The sequence below is a fragment of the Myotis daubentonii genome, chromosome 9 (genome assembly GCF_963259705.1).
Source record: "Myotis daubentonii chromosome 9, mMyoDau2.1, whole genome shotgun sequence".
Taxonomy (NCBI): Eukaryota; Metazoa; Chordata; class Mammalia; order Chiroptera; family Vespertilionidae; genus Myotis; species Myotis daubentonii.
The window spans coordinates 20,132,163-20,149,749 of NC_081848.1; the positions used below are offsets into that span (position 1 = coordinate 20,132,163).

General features: G+C 38.3%; 1 protein-coding gene across 1 annotated transcript in view; it reads right to left on the reverse strand.

The window, feature by feature from the left end:
* The window catches only part of LOC132241738 (contactin-5-like), a 184,688-nt gene that overhangs the window by 118,774 nt on the left and 48,327 nt on the right, over positions 1 to 17,587 (reverse strand). The gene's annotated exons all lie outside the window — the stretch shown is intronic.

The window sequence follows — 17,587 nt, forward strand, 5'->3', positions numbered from 1 at the left end:
AAAGTTACATGTTTTAGGGACATGATTTCATCCCTAAAACACGATTGCATCAACTCTCTCACTTATTTAAAAACTACAAATAGCCTCTCTTGTTTATCGGTTCAAGCGAAGACTCAAGAGATTATAGACTAGCCAATTAATATTCTATGAATATTTATCTCCTTAACTCCCTATGACAAACAAACACTCATGAGCCCCACTGTAGCAGATCTCCCTCTCTATCTCGCACTATGCTGCTTCCTGAGATAAACACTTTCTATTCACCCCCTTTGTGCTTCTTTCATTGTTTTTTTTTTCAAACTACATAGAGATGAACTTTTCAGTGCTGTGCAATGACTTGGAATCCTCTTGCTCTCTATCCTGATTTACAATATGAATATTCGACAAACTGGAGCACAGACCCACATTAGAGACCTACGTTTAAATACCAATTCGATAGGTACTAGCTGGGAGAACATGGGCGAGCCCAAAGCCTGCTTATCATTATCAAAATTAAAAAGCTACTTCTTTAAAAAATTGTTTTGAAAATTTAAACAGTCATTGTATAAAAAGCACTGAGCACAGTGCCTGGTACATAAAAAATTTTCAGTAGTTGTTGACTTCAGCTATGATTATGATTGCCATTGTTACACATTTTTCTCACATGATCCTTTTTTCTGTTTCATGTATATTTCTTGCATGTTTCTTGTCTATTATGTCTGGGACTTCTTGGGTGATTTCCTCATTCTCCATGTGGGAGGCAGAATAATATTCCCCCAATGTTGTCCATATCTAAATCCCAGAATTTAGGAATATGTTGGGTTGCATGGAAAAGGGGAATTAAAGTTGTACATGTAATTAGGTTGCTAATCAGTTGACCTTAAAATAGAGAGGTTTTCCTGGAAGGACTCAGAGAGATGCTGTACTGCTGGCTCTGAAGATGGGGAAAGGGGGCCGAGAGATAAATACTGTAGGCAGTCTCTGGAAACTGGAAAAACAAGAGATAATGGATTTTTATCCCTTAGGGCTTCCAGAAGAGAATGCATCTTTACCAACAACTTTATTTTAGTTCAGTGAGACTCAGGTTGAACTATCCTACAGAACTGTAGGATAAACTTGTATTGTTTAAGCCCCTAAATTTGTGGTAATTGGTAGCGGTAGCAAAAGAAAACTAATTCACCAGTTCTTCACAGTAGTACTCAGTATGGTACTGGCATAGCACATAGTAGGTGATCAGTAAGTGCATGCTCATTTAGAACCTCACCCTTATGCTTCTTCTTTGTCGTGATAAAAGTAAAAGAGTATGAAGGGTGAAAAGACAAGTTCTTTCTACAGCTCTTGGATTTTTAGAAAGCAGTGATCCTGACTGCCGGTTGTAACATGTTCATTGACTTTTTAAAAGACAGTATTAGTCAAAAGGACACAAGCTTTGGAGTTACCCAAATCAGGGCTGGAATTCCAGGTTCACTTCTAAACGCCTGTGTGACCCTTTAGGATTAGTATTCCATGTAGCAGTTGCATTGCCTCGTGTTTCTACCCACCTACAATTGTAACGTCCCCAAAGATCTTCACGGTTTCCAGGGGCCTACGATCTCCCTCTCCCAAGTGACCATATTCCTGTACACAGATGTCACAGGAAGTTGCGGTGGGAGTTGATCAATACTCTACTACCGTGTGCCCGAAGGGGAAGAGCCATGTCAACAGGGGAGGGGAGCCCAACCAGCGGAAACATTATCCGGCCTTTCTACCCATGAGTTGAACCCAGCAGGTCCCAGATCCTGGAAAGCTTCCTCCACAAACGGCCACAGCAGCCAATCAGTAGTCCCGACTCAGATGCACAAAACAGTAGAAAATTACGAAACTCATTTTAGCACCAGTTCCTGGACTTCAGCTCTGATGTTGGCATCAGGTGGCTGGGAGGCACAAGAGGCAGGTAACAGCACCGAGTATGCAAACATTTAAACTTACCGGGGATAGCAGGCACCCTGAGTTTGGGGAAGGATTTAAAGCAGTGGTTCTCAATCTTGGCTGCACATTAGAATCACCTGGGAATCTTTTTAAAATCCTGATTTCTGGGCCTCATCCTCCGGAAATTCTGTTTCTTTGTTACTAATGTTGTGGCCCCACCCCATAACAAAGACACAGAATTTCTGGAGGATGAGGCCCAGAAACCAGGATTTTAAAAAGATTCCCAGGTGATTCTAATGTGCAGCCAAGGTTGAGAACCACTGCTTTAAAGAGACTGTGAAAAATAACTGAGATTTCTTTGAGCCTCAGTTTTCCCAGCAGAAAACTCTAATAAAATGGCTTTCCTGCGGGGTCATACTGAGGACTAAAATTATATCTGTTAGGTACCTAATAATGTGCCACGCACCAGGTTGGTAAATTATAAAAGCTAAGTTTTTAAGTGGAGCTGATACTAATAACTCAAGAGACAGAATCACTACTTCTGTGCCCTTATAAAATGTGCAAAGGAAATTGTTGAGCTGTGTCATCCATTGAGTGCCTTAAAAAAGGAGAATTTATTGGTCCTCTACACTCACAGGAGCACTTCAGAGCGACACCACTCTGACAAGCCACTTGGAAACCACCCAACTAGTTGGTGAGATCACATGGCTTATTATTACAAGTCATGATCGTTAGACATGCTAGAAGCGAGAGTACCCATCCTCATATATCCCTGGGTTCTGCTAATGTATGAAACTACTGAACTATGACAGTGTAATATAAAAACCAGTAGCAAATTCTCAAGAAAAATGATATTTTAACATAGATATATAAATAAGCACAGAAATAGTTCCACTATGGTGTACATGGTGCAGGGAATAAAACAAAACACTTTAATCCATATGGCTACTGTCTTAAATCATCAAAAAATAATTAAAACTCGTGAAACCAAAGCAGGCTACAACTACAAATAAGCCCAAATTTAATGAGTTGTGGAAAATGCAATAAACTAAATAAATCACATATTACTACTAATTAATGGGCTGTAAAAGACTTCCAGGTGGCTTATGCAAATAATTTCTACTGTATATTTTAAAGGAAAGTTTTGGTAATTATGAGATAAATGTAATTTCTCTTAATTACTTTAAAATTCTGATATTATCTTTCATTATAAATAATTATTCAGATTACTTACATGTGGCGAGCCGGCACGGCCATGGCATACTCAGCCCCAGGGCGCCTTATGTGCTGCGCCAGCTCAGCCAGGTTCGGTGAGCCTGAGAGGGGGCGGTGAAGGATTGAGAAAAAACAGACAAGAGAAGAAAGCTGGGTCTGGGTAGGACGCTGTCCTCTCTGATGGGGAGCCTCTCTGACGGAGAGCTAGCGACAGCGCCACGGACTACAAACCGTGTCTTTATTTTATAGCCAGATTCCACGAGGCAAAGTGAGGGTGTGGTCAAGATGTTTACAATATTCTCGTGGGTTTCAATCCTACTCAATGGCATGCACCTGAACTCTATCAAGCCCACATCACTCAGGCACGTGGGGCCACGTGTTTGGACCATAGGTTCAAGCGTACAACTATAGATGCTGGCTATAATTGTGCTGGGAGGGCTCTGCCCTCCAAGCTGGGACTTGCACATGGGCATGAGAGTACTGTGCCCTCTCATTAGTCCAAGGCTTGAACCTGTCCAAACACTGTAGCCACTCTCCACACTTTCATATGCATTTTCTCAATTTCTTCTATAAAATTATATTCACAGATCATTTCTCAATTATTTTATATCATAATATATTTATTTTGAGATGCAAATATTGTTATATTTATACACTTATAAATAAAAAATATTTTCTGGTAAAATAAAATTATTTGATTAGGGGTTATACTATTATAATTTTCATATTATGTATATCTCATAAATACCTAGAGAATTTATATAAATTCTTCTTGCACTAAGTTTCATTCTTTTGTTAAACTGATATACATTTATTATGTCCCATTGACAGTTTTTCATTTTTAAGGATTTAAAGATGTCTCAATCTTTCAAGCACTTACATTCTTGTAGTGGAGACATATAATATAGTATAGAAAAATTCCAACAATAAAAATTCCAACATAATACATACACTACTGTAGTATAGAGGACAAAAATATACAGAGAGCAGAGAGGGTATGAAAGTAAAGGTGACATTTGAAACAACCTTGAATAAATAAAAGTTCTCAAGACAGAAAAAGTGATAGAAGATGCCTATTATAATGTCTGGCACACAATTGGTGTTTTGCTGGAATTTTTATGATAGATCAAGGTACTAGTAGAGACAATTGGTTACTCTTTTTGGAACTGACATTTTCTTATTAATTTCATGCATGTTTATTATATGCTAATGATTGAGTTTATTTTTAAGGGTTCACAAATATTATTGCAATATTTAAATCATTTATGTCTCTTAGTAAAGACAAATAATAATTGTGGTACATGAAACTGCTCCCAGAGTCTAGAGCAGCCGTGGGCAAACTATGGCCCGCGGGCCGGATCCAGCCCGTTTGAAATGAATAAAACTAAAGAAAAAAAAGACCGTACCCTTTTATGTAATGATGTTTACTTTGGATTTATATTAGTTCACACAAACACTCCATCCATGCTTTCGTTCTGGCCCTCTGGTCCAGTTTAAGAACCCATTGTGGAGCTCGAGTCAAAAAGTTTGCCCACCCCTGGTCAAGAGGTTCACATGTTTATATTATAAACACAGGAAAGATTCTATTGCCCATTTTCATCAGTTTGTTAACATATTGATATGACATCCAGTTTCTGAAAGCTTTGAGGTAGTTTCATTATGGCATATATTAGAGGAAAATAAGTAATTTTTTAAATTAATTAGTTGGAGCATTCAGGGCAGGCCTCTTTGAGGAAAACAACATCAGAGCTGAAAAAGAGGGAGACTCCATAAGATCCAGGAAGTGAGCATTCAAGCAGCCGAGATAACAGGACCCGAATGGGGCAAGTGGCTTTGTGACATCAAGTAAAGCCTCTGTAGCCCTGACTCATGTGGCTCAGTTGGTTGAGCTTCGTCCCATGCACCCAAAGGTCACCAGTTCCATTCTGGCCAGGGCACATGCCTGGGTTGCAGGTTTGATCTCTATTAGGGGCATGCAGGAGGCAGCAGATCAATGGTTCTCTCTCATTGATATTTCTGTCTTCCTCTCCCTCACTCTGTCTCTCTAAAATCAATAAAAACATTTTTTAAAGAAAAGCCTATTATAACTGGAGCATAATATCAGGTGAGACCCGACAGTGATGATATAACCCAAGGAGAATGGACAGAATGAGTTCAGAAGAGGGTTTGGGATGGAATATTGAATGCCAAAACTTGCAGGAGGGTAGCAAAGAACCAAGGTTAGAAGAGTAAGCACAAAAGCAGAAACAGTTACAGGACAGGGCAGGATCTATTTCATTGTAAGTGTTCAATTAATATCTAGTAGAAAGATTTCTTTATCTAGTGAAGGAAACAAGAACATAAATAACTATAATATATTGAAGATTAATATTAAGGTAAAATATTTAAAGTTTATACTATATTACATATCAGACATTTAACTATAGGCACCAGTCACTGTTTCGGGCACTGGGATATATTAGTGAGCAAAAATAATCCCTGACCTTATGGATATCATGAAACAGATTCACAAACCTTTTCCCTTGTATTTCCTGTGAGGTTGATATTAACATTATCCCTATTTTACAGATGAGAATATTTTTAACTTGCCACAAATTTTCCTGCTAATAGCTTGTATTAGAACCCAGATTTTTAGACTTCATGTCACATAAATAGAGTACAAAGAATTTGTCATTACAGAGAGGTCATGGTTTTCTAGGAAAAATCAGGAAAAACATTATGGAAAACATAGCATGTGGTTTATAACTTGAAGGAGAGGTGAGATGTCAGTAGCCATAGAAATCAGAAGGCACTCTAGGTCAGCATATCTGTATGAAGTAGACGAAAAAAGGAGTATTACAGGTTGACTGCAATGAATAATAAATGTGAATCAAAAGTGAGGGAGATAGTGTCTGGAAAGACTGAGTACAGTGTGGAGGTCCTTAATTTTTATTAGTCTTCAGTGGAACATGATGGTTTTTAGCAGATGGGAGTCTTGATGAGAATTGAGAGATAGGGACACCAGAGGTGGTTTGAGATAACACGGATGACAAAACCATCCAGGAAGCTATCACAATAGTCCAGGTAAGACATTCATTAAAGACTTCAACTTGGGAGAAGGGTTGCACTTCAGTAAGGAAAGGATGGCTGTGTGACAATTACTTGTAAATTGGTCAAATATGGAGCAGTAATACAAGATAATGAGGAGGGCAATCAGAGATGATCCCAAGTTTTCTAGTCTGGCATTATTGGTACAATTTACAAAAGACAAATTTAGGGACCTGGGAGGTTTTTCTGTGTGTGTGTGTGTGTGTGTGTGTGTGTGTGTGTGTTCCGAAAAGAAAATGACATAGAATTGTGGTGCTGAAGGAGATATTCAACAAGCATCATGGAACTGGATATTAGAAATAAAGTCAGTTAAAGACATGGATAAACATTGTCTAAGGCAGTGTATGGAAAAAAGAGAGAATAAGGGAGAGAGGAAGAGAAAGAGAAGAAAGAGCAAGAGCAAGTTGCCCCAAATTTGGAAATACCTGTATTAAGTGAAAAAAGAATGGGGACAAAAAATGAATAAGATATGAATCATCAGGGAGGAATGATCTTACAGATTGTGATACATAAAAGTAAATTCTCTCAAACTGATGAGGCACATATAGGGGAAATGCTGACCTAGAAATGCAGTAGTATGAAGATATCTGAACATCACAGGAAAGGAAATGCCAGGGTGGGGCAATAAGTGACTTTGTTAGATAGTGGATAAATCAAATCACAGCTGACATTTCTACTGCGGCTCTCTACAAAAAATATAATTATATAATTTTAGACAGTCATGGATTTTTAGTAGGCCTAAATGGGATAAAGGTGAATGTTTTTGTAAATTAGGGCATTGTCATGTATATGAGTACTAGGGGCCCGGTGCACGAAATTCGTGCACTGGGTGTGTGGGGGGGGGGGGAGTGTCCCTCAGCCCAGCCTTCCCCCTCTCACATACTGGGAGCCCTCAGGCGTTGACCCCCATCACCCTCCAATCGCAGGATCGGCCCCTTGCCCAGGCCTGACGCCTCTGGCCTAGGCGTCCGGCCCGGGCAGCGGGGACCCGCAGCTGCAGCGGCCCCACGATCGTGGGCTTCGCTTTAGGCCCAGGCAAGGGACCCCTAGCTCCTGGGACTGCCAGCTTCGACCGTGCCCAGCTCCCATCGCTGGCTCCACCCCTACTTCCTGCTATCACTGGCCAGGGCGGAAAAGGCACCTGATTCTCTGATCATGGCTGGGGGGAAGGGCAAAGGCGGCCCCAGGGCCGCCTTTGCCCTGCCCCCCAGCTCTTAGCTCCCCCCTCGGTTTCCGATCACTGTCAGTGGCAGGGGGCTTCTTCCTGCTTTCCCTTTCGCCTCCCTGCATTGTCCCTACATATGCAAATTAACCGCCATTTTGTTGTCAGTTAACTGCCAATCTTAGTTGTCAGTTAACTGCCAATCTTAGTTGTCAGTTAACTGCCAATCATAGTTGTCAGTTAACTGCCAATCTTAGTTGTCAGTTAACTGCCAATCTTAGTTGTCAGTTAACTGCCAATCTTAGTTGTCAGTTAATTTGCATATAGCCCTGATTAGCCAATGAAAACGGTAGCTCGTACGCCAATTACCATTTTTCTCTTTTATTAGTGTTGATAATTCAAGAAAGGACCTAGCCTATATAATAAAAGGCTAATATGCAAATTGTCCCGTCAACTGGGAGTTCGACCAGGAGTTCAACCAGGAGTTCAAACAGGGAGCAGGGTCAGCCAGCCAATTGCCTGCAGCCCCTCCCCCTGGCCTGCCCCAACCCCAATCAACCTCCCCACCCCAATCAGGGGCGGGGCCAGCTGGCCAATCACCCATAGCCCCTCCCCTCCGGCTGGCCCAGCCAGATCGGCCTGATCTGGTGGGCTGGCCGGACCTCACCTGTGCACGAATTCGTGCACTGGGCCTCTAGTCCTTTATATAATGCTGACATTGAAAGCCTATTTCAGGAATAACTGCTCAAGTTAGGTATGGTCAGAACAGTTTGATGTTGTAAAAATTAATTGGGCATAGGAGGAGAAAGATGAAACTAGAAGAATACCCATGCATTTCACTGTTGAAACTAAAAGCCATTTCAAATTATTTATTCAGTAGAACATAGGGTTTACTATGTGTGCCTTTCTTAAGTTATTATTGTAAATTTCATGATTCATTCACTGCCTAAGTTTTAAAGAGCAAATATTTGTTTCCAATTTCTTACCATACACTCACTTCTTAACATCCCATATACTAACTTCTACTCATTCCTCTAATGGAAGTGTTGTCCTTATATTTAGCAATGCTCTCTTAATTGACAAATGCAGCTTCTTTATCCTTATTACCTGCAAATTATTTGATTGAATTTGGTGTTGTTAGCAAGCCTCTGCTCCACTGTTTTTCATAACTCTACTGCTCAGTTTCTTTACCTTCCACTCTGTAAATGCTCTATGGACTTAGTTCTTCTAAGGAGAGCAACTGTCTTCTTTATCCTATCTCTCTCATTATATTAGCCTCCACTTTAATGAAAGAAAAGGCAATTAACACATTTTCTACTTTACCCCTTACTAGGAGAGGGGTCATAAATAGATAGATAGATTGCCTCAAACACAACAAAGGGCCCCTAGATAATCTAACCCTCAATTTCGTTTCTCATGCTAAACTTGATTACTAATTTTTTGGATTAATATTTTATAAGAAAGTACTGCAATTTTATGGCCTAGTTGGGTATTCAGTCTTTTTAGTGTAATCAAAATCACTTCTTAAACCAAGCACACACATACACAGATACATCCGTACATCAACATTTAGCATTTGTCATCATTAAGGCAAATTGAATCACCAGGTTGCACGCATGCCTGCCTATATTATGCCATTGAGAAAAAACAGTTCAGGTATTAAATGAGGTATTAGGAGGTAAACATTCCTCTAGTGAACTAAGATATTGTGTAAGAATACAATGTCGTGCTGTCTTTCTCTAAGATCCTTTAAAATTTTTTCTAGTGAATTCATTGGGATGACATTGGTTAATAAAATTATACAGGTTTCAGGTGCATAGTTCTATACCACATCATCTGTGTGTGTACAGTGTGTTCACCAACTTAAGTCAAGTCTCCTTCCATCACCATCTAAGATCCTTTTAAAGCTAATCATTTGAGTTATCTGTCTGGTCTTGTATTCCTCCAGTCTTCTCATTTACTAGTGACTCACCATTTGAAATCTTACTTATGATTAATAATCAGTAATTATTTTCTAAACTAAATAATATAGTATTTAAAATGTTATTGTAAAATAAAAATAATTAAGAACGTTAAATTATAATATGTTTGGATTAAACATAAAATTTTTTGTTCTTTTTTCTCCTAAGGTTGTAAATTTTAAGAATGACCTAGGCCTACAAAGTCAGTATAATCTATGAATAAAGAAAAGCAATTCTGTTTTATAGTTTTATAAGGAGGTTATAATTTTTCTCCATGGCAGAGGCCAAGGATAAAAATAACATCTGTTGGAAGATATCATTTTGTGGCAGAGCAATTTCAATGTATTCTAGACAAGGACAAGTATTTCTAGTTCAACAAAACCATGTAAAAATGTATGTATTAAAATATTTTATTTGTCCTTAGCTAGTTATGCTTAATGTATTTGGCAACATCAAATGAAATCTCCACTATTCAAAATGATGTAGAGTTGCCAGGGTTGTAAAGGTAAACAAAAGTAACTTGACAGTTAATTTTTATGTTTTATATTTAAATACTCATTAAGTCTTATCCATATGTATGGTGCAATCCAGATTATGTTAAGAAAAAAATATACTATATGTAATTTGATTAACATTTTAAGTTTTATATTACTAGTACTTCCAAAATATGGTAACTGAAATCATAAAATTGGAATGGCACTTAAGGCCATTAATTTTGAAAGTAGACAAATATTTCTTAATACTAGTAGTTATTCAAATAATTTTAGTTTAGTTATAAATAATAACAATAGCTATAAACTGCAGGTGCTAGAAAATAGTTTGAACTAAAGTAGGATCTGGATAGCCCTAATTTCTAAGGCTAGGCCTTCTTCTAAGAGGAGTACAATTACAATAGGCTGAATTGAGTTTATTTCGGAAGATCAGCTCTGATAGGCCACATTACTGAGGCTGCCATAGTCTCCATATATCTTCTGAGTCAAGTGTGACCTGATGATATTGGTAGTTGAATTGCATGATTTCTATTCATTTAACATCTCTTATCATTAGAGCTATATTGAGTTATTCTGCTTATTATTAAAAACCAATATGAAGTCCTCAACATAATGCAACACTTGATTTATTAGGAAAAATATTAATACAGTGAAAGCAGTTGGCATGCATGTTCTCTGTGTGGCATTGCTTTGTCATAATCAAGGTGAACATATAAAGTCCAGGGATAAAGCAAACCAAAGAGTAATCTTGTGTGAATACACTGAAATTAAAAGCAAAAATTATATGAATACAGCAGATGTAGCAGATTAAGTTCAAATCTTTAATCTGAGCTGTGTGGCCATAAGTAAAATATATGATTTCATCATTTCAATTTTTGATCTCAGAATTTGAGGTTGTGAGACAACTCAGCAGAAGCTCATGATCGTTTGGGTAATTTAATTAGCTATCACATGCAAAAACACCACAGACACTGACTAGGGGGATATTATTCCTTTATTTTACTGAGATCTGGGTCTATAGTCAGATAAAACAAGACATGAAATTCAGTTTTCATCAATAACTATATGTCCTTGGCAAGTGAGGTACCTACTTCAGTTTCCTTATTTTTTTAATATGTTTAAATGTGGATAATACCTCATTTATAGTATTTTGTGACTAAATGTGAGTGTACATGTATAAAGCTTACTCCAGTGTCTGGCACATGATAATCCTATCTAATAAAAGAGAAAAATGGTAATTGGCGTACGACGATACCCTTTTCATTGGCTAATCAGGGCTATATGCAAATTAACTGCCAACTATGATTGGCAGTTAACTGCCAACTATGATTGGCAGTTAACTGCCAACTATGATTGACAGTTAACTGCCAACTAAGATTGGCAGTTAACTGCCAACAAGATGGCGGTTAATTTGCATATGTAGGCACAATGCAGGGAGGTGAAAGGGAAAGCAGGAAGAAGCCCCCTGCCACTGACAGTGATCGGAAACCCAGGGGGGAGCTAAGAGCTGGGGGGCAGGGCAAAGGCGGCCCTGGGGCCGCCTTTGCCCTGCCCCCCAGCCATGATTAGAGAATCAGGCGCCTTTTCCGCCCTGGCCAGTGATAGCAGGAAGTAGGGGTGGAGCCAGCTATGGGAGCTGGGCATGGTCGAAGCTGGCAGTCCCGGGAGCTAGGGGTCCCTTGCCTGGGCCTAAAGCGGAGCCCACGATCGCAAGGCTGCTGAAGCTGCAGGTCCCCGCTGCCCGGGCCAGACGCCTAGGCCAGAGGCATTAGGCCTGGGCAGGGGCGGAGCCTGCAACTGCGGGGAGCTGGGGGTCCCCTGCCCAGGCCTGACACCTCTCCCGGAGGCCTCAGGCCTGGTGAAGGGGCCGATCCGGTGATTGGTGATCGGAGGGTGGTGAGGGTCAACTCCTCTGGCCAAGGCATCAGGCCTGGGTGGGGGGCAGAGCCGGGGATTGGGGGGATATGATGGTCCCCTTGCCCAGGCCTGAAGCCTGGGTCAGAGGCATCAGGCTTGGGCGGGGAGTGGAGCAAGCGATCAGAGGGAGATGGGGGTCCCCTGACCAGGCATGATTCCTGGGCCAGAGGCCTCAGGCCTGGGCGGGGGCCAGAGCCAGTGATCAGGGGAAGATGGGAGTCCCCTGTCCAGGCCTGACACCTCTGGCAGAGGCGTCAGGCCTGGGCAAGAGGCCGATCCTGCGATTGTAGGGTGATGGGGGTCTATGCCTCTGGCGGAGGCGTCAGGCCTGGGCAAGGGGCCGATCAGGCGATTGGAGGGTGATGGGGGTCTACGCCTCTGGCCGAGGCGTCAGGCCTGGGCAAGGGGCTGATCCTGCGATTGGAGGGTGATGGGGTCAATGCCTGAGGGCTCCCAGTATGTGAGAGGGGCCAGGCTGGGCTGAGGGACACTCCCCTCCCCACACACACCCAGTGCACGAATTTCGTGCACCGGGCCCCTAGTCACTTAATAAGTCTTAGCAATTGTTGTTAGCATTGTCATTCAATTTAATGTTTATATAATTGAATATAAATACTATACAAATGTCTAAAATTTAAATAAATTATTCAAGTTTTTAGGGTTATTTTCATTATAATATTTATGTTATGAGCTAGCCTTGAATTTTTTTAGCTCTAAAAATGTGTGAATCAACTAAGATAAAAACTATTTAGCGAACATTTGAAGAAATAACTTTGGAAACTATCTTTTAAGTACAAAATATAACAATGTTAAATGAATAAAAAACTTCCACAGACTGTTGCTATGGGAAAGGATATAGTTTTATTTGTCTATTAAGAGTGTTTTTAAAAAAATCAAGACTAGTAAAATATTGATGAGTTTTTAGTTCTTGAGTTCTTATAACGGTAGTTTAAAAATATATGATAATTGTAAGTCAAACTTTCTAAATCTGCTTGCATGTTGGTGTGCAGGGACTCAGAAATTTTGTTTAATAATCATGCTAGTTCCATCTCAGCAATTATGTTATTTGTTTTAATTTTAATGACTTTTCATAAAGTTTCATGTCTTATAATTTAAATAAATCTGTTACAGTTGTGATTTCTTAGGTGGATGATGTACTATATTTATGAAAACAGAATTGATATAATGACCTCATTTGATGTTCTTTACTGACAATTTTTTGGTTATTTTGTTGGGATAGATGTGATCCTTTTTAAATTTTATTTAATTTCCTGTGAACTACTTAGGGAAGACAATGCCCTAAATTCATCTACCTTTAACAGTTGGAAGGTAAGCACTTTTTTTTCTTCTTACTGGTGGGCTGAAAAATGTACTGAAACAGTATAAACCATTATTTCTGACTCTTTTGACATGAATTATAGCAGTGGCACTGAGTAGACACCTTAACTGTTGACACCTGAAATAGAATGACATTTCCACCTACATTCTCAAAGAACTTAAGAGCAAGGTTTATTCCTTAGTTTGACAACTTCTATCACTATGTCCTAATTCTATGTTTGCAACCCAATGAAGCTATGGAATGAATTGGAAACTTTCATTTCTACCAGGATCAATAGAGAGATGTTGCTGGAATTCTAGAATGATGTTTAGAAAGAAAAGTCAGAGCTCTCTTCTGTCTGCTTTAAGGGGCATATCAAAATTTATTTTAAACAAGGTAACTTTTCCATATTTCTCTGAGATACCTTAGTTTGCCTCAGACATCTATTATATTATTACATATTAATAAAATATGATTAAGATATATTACCAATAGTATTCAAAATAACATGTGAATGTATTATTACTAAGTTTAGACGGACATCAGCACCTGTTTTGATATTAGTATGAATTCTCTCCATATAGGTATTATTATCCATTTTAAATGTAGTAATAATCTCACTACTCTCTATGTAAAGCTTCATAATATATGAAATGCCTCCGCATAAATTTTCTTATTTATTTGATTCTCTGTTGTAATTGTGAGAGACAGTGTGTGTGTACCTCCCAGGAAATCATTCTTCCCATAGGTCTCATGGGGAGATCCATTTTGAAGGCCACGGTGGTGCTGATGGGCATTCATACATTCACTTACTCATTCTGCAAACATTTTCTGTATTTTGACTATGGAGTTGCATGTTGGCAGTTGGGCATTCATCTAAAACAATAAATAAGATAGGACATCTGCCCTCAATGAATTCACAGTCTTCTAGAGTCAGTGGTGTGCTCAAACTCAAAATGGCTCTTGGGAAGCAGAACTGATATCATAAGTTGTTGCAAAGCAATGTAAGAAGCAAATATATCAGAGACAGACAGAGAGCAGAGAGAGTTGGTTATTGAACAGTAGCCTGGCAGACAAGGAGAACATCACAAGCACATATATACTATCACATACAAGAATAAAATGTTTTGAGGACTACGTATAGTTTATTAAAGCTTGAGTATTAGAGACAAAGCTGGAAACTCAGGCAGAGATTAAGTGATAAATGGCCTTGAGACCATTTGTAGGAGTTTAGACTTTATTCTGGAATGAATTGGAAGACCTTAGTGTTTTTTTTTAAAGGCTGATAAGATTGGTTTTCCTTGGGTAGGAGGAAAAGTGAAGAAAACAAAGAATAGTAACTCTGCCTAAATACATAAAACAGACATATAGATCAATGGGACAGAATAGAGTCCAGAAATAAAACCACACATATGGTCAATAAATTTAGGTCAAAGGATTCGTGGAAAAGGACAGCCTCTTCGATAAATCATATTTGGATAACGACAGATATATGTGAAAAATGAACTAGACCATTTTCTTACATCATATACAAATATATACTAAAAATGTATTAAAGACTTAAATGTAAGACCTAAAACCAAAAACTCCCAGAAGCAACCATAGATCATAAGCTCCTTGCCATAGGCCTTTCTGATGACTTTTTGAATCTGACACCCAAGTAAAAGCAACAAAAGAAACAAACAAACAAAAAACACATCGGGACTACATCAAAATAAAAAGCTTTTGCACAACAAGGAAAACCATAAAAAAAATTAAAAGGCAAGCTATTGAATGGTATAAAAATATTTGCAAATCATATATACGATAAAGGGTTAATACTCAAAACATAAATGGACACAGACAGGGGTGGTGGGGGGTGAGGGCATGTGCTGGGGGTGGGAGTGGGCAGGGAGCGGTCAAGGGGGGAAACGGAGACTTATATAATACTTTAAACAATAAAGAATTTAAATTTAAAATAAGCAGATAAATAAATAAATAAAAATTTTAAAAAGAATTCATACAACTCAATAGCAAATAAACACACGATATGATTAAAAAAAACTGGCAGAGAATATGAATAGACATTTTCCCAAAGAAGACATACTGATGACCAACATGTACACCTGAAAAGACACTCAATATTACTAATCATCAGGGAAATGAAAGTCAAAACTGCAATGAGATATCACCTTCCAGAATGGGTAAAAAGAAAAGACAAGAAGTAGAAACTGTTACTGAGGATGTGGAGCCCTCATTGGTGGTAATGTTAATTGGTGCAGCTCCTATAGAAAACAACATCAAGTTTCCTCAAAAACAAACAGACAAACAAACAAAAAAAACAGAGCTACCACATAATCCAGCAATTCTACTAACTCAAAATGTTTATATTTATTGCAGCATTATTTATAATGGCTAAGATATGGAAACAACCTAAGTGTCCATTGACGGATGCATAGATTAAGAAAATATGGTACATACACACAATATTATTCAGCCATATAAAAGAAGAAAATCTTACCATTTGTGACAATGGATGGACCTTGAGGACATTATGCTAAATGAATTAAGTTAGACAAAGACAAACAAATACCATATGATATTACTTACAGGTGGAATCTAAAACAGCAACAATATCAAACAAACAAAAAGCTCATAGATACAGAGAACAAGAGAACAGATTGGCGGTTGCCAGAGTACATTGGCAGAATATGAGAGAAATGAGTAGAGGGTATCAAAAGGTACAAACTGTCAGTTATATTACATGGGGATGTAATGTACAGCATGGTGACTACTGCATTGCACTTGTGGAAGTTGCCAAGAGAGTAACTCTTAAAAATTCTCATCACAAGAAAAACAAACAAACTTGTAACTATGTAAAATGATCATTGAGTAATACATACAAATTTTGAATCATTATTTTGTATACTTGAAAGTAACAGTGTTATATGATAATTATACCTTAATTTTAAACAAATAAATGTAATTTTTAAAATCATTTTTAAAAAGCAAAAAAATAAGTACCTCCATGTCTACAGGGACAGGCTTAATGGTTTATGAAGTAGCTACCACACTTCAAAAGTTCATACTTGTCCCTTAAGTCCCACCGAATGGATAGAACATAAGCGTGGCATAGAGAAGTCACCCTGGTCCCATCTTGGTCTAAACTGAAAGACTAAGCACCATAAATATACATCATGAGTACAATCTTATCCAGTCTATAGATTAGGTTAAATGGCCAAAGCCTGAGAACATCCTCAGCAAAGGTGTGTGAGATGATTAGGGTGTTTTAACTTGGGCCTCCTACACAGGTTCAGACGGAACCATTTACAGTTTGAACAAGGCTCCCATTGCAACGAGTGGAAGAGGCCTTTAATTAAAAAAGCTCCTGCTTAAACACAAGCGCACCTGTTAGGATTTATAATGGGAAATTCCAAATAAAATCTCCAAATTTGCCCAAAGTACTAAATTTGAGTCAAAACAAACACAAAAAGGAAAAAACACTGCAGAAAATTCACATAGAAACTGGGACCATGAATTCACAGCTTCTGGACCCTATTGAGCATCAACACAGTTATCTTCTAAGTTCTTCCTTTTACTTCCTTTCCTTTTATTTATCTTTTGAGTGGGTAAAATATAATTAAACCTAACCACCATGTGATTCTTCCATTGGGTGTAACCAAGTTATGACAATAGTAATGTAGTTTCTACCTCTCTTGATATAATAGTTGTACTTCATTGAAAAAAATCAAAATTCTAGAGAATATGAAATGAGAAGTAGTGCTAAAAGGATTGGGAAAATATTTAGAGAATTGTGTAGCTCTCTGACTAGTTTTAGCATCCTTTACTTGGTTTTAAGTTTGTAAGCCAAGAGGTGAGAGCGTAAACTCTAAATACTTTTCAAGCTCAACATTATATTTACAACACTGTGTCTTCTATATGGCAGAATATTTTCCTGGAAGAGGATTAAAGTCTAGAGGATACCTATACCTTACTTGGAAAGAAGAAATTTATTGAACTAAATAGGCTGTCTATGTTTTATATTTTCAACATGTTTCTCTAAACTGACTCCCTTCCTTCTACCCCAAATACCACCATATTTCGGTGTCATGTCAAGTCAACAAAACTCTGTTATACATCCTCATTCTGGTATGATCAAAATCAATATCCACCATATTATCTTATACTTTAATGCTTTGGATTCTGATTTTTGCCTCTATCATTACTGAACTTGGTTTTTAAAGGTCTCAAATCCAAAGGCCTTTTATGAGTGTTATAGCATTTGATTCAGTGAAAGTCTCCACATTATAACCCCAGATGCCATAGTATTTCACTCTATTTTATTGGCCCTACCCTGAATCTCTTAGATCATTCTTTTCTTATCTACTTTTCTAGCACCATTCTTTCTATCTTTTACTATCTTTCTATCAGAGAAATGTGTATATTCCTAAAAATTAGCATAATTTCTCTTGATGAAACATCCTTATGGTTTCATTGAGTATCTTAATGTGTTTTTTGACAGTCCCTGCCTGCCTTTCCTGAGCACCAAACAATATTTTGAAGTGTTGGG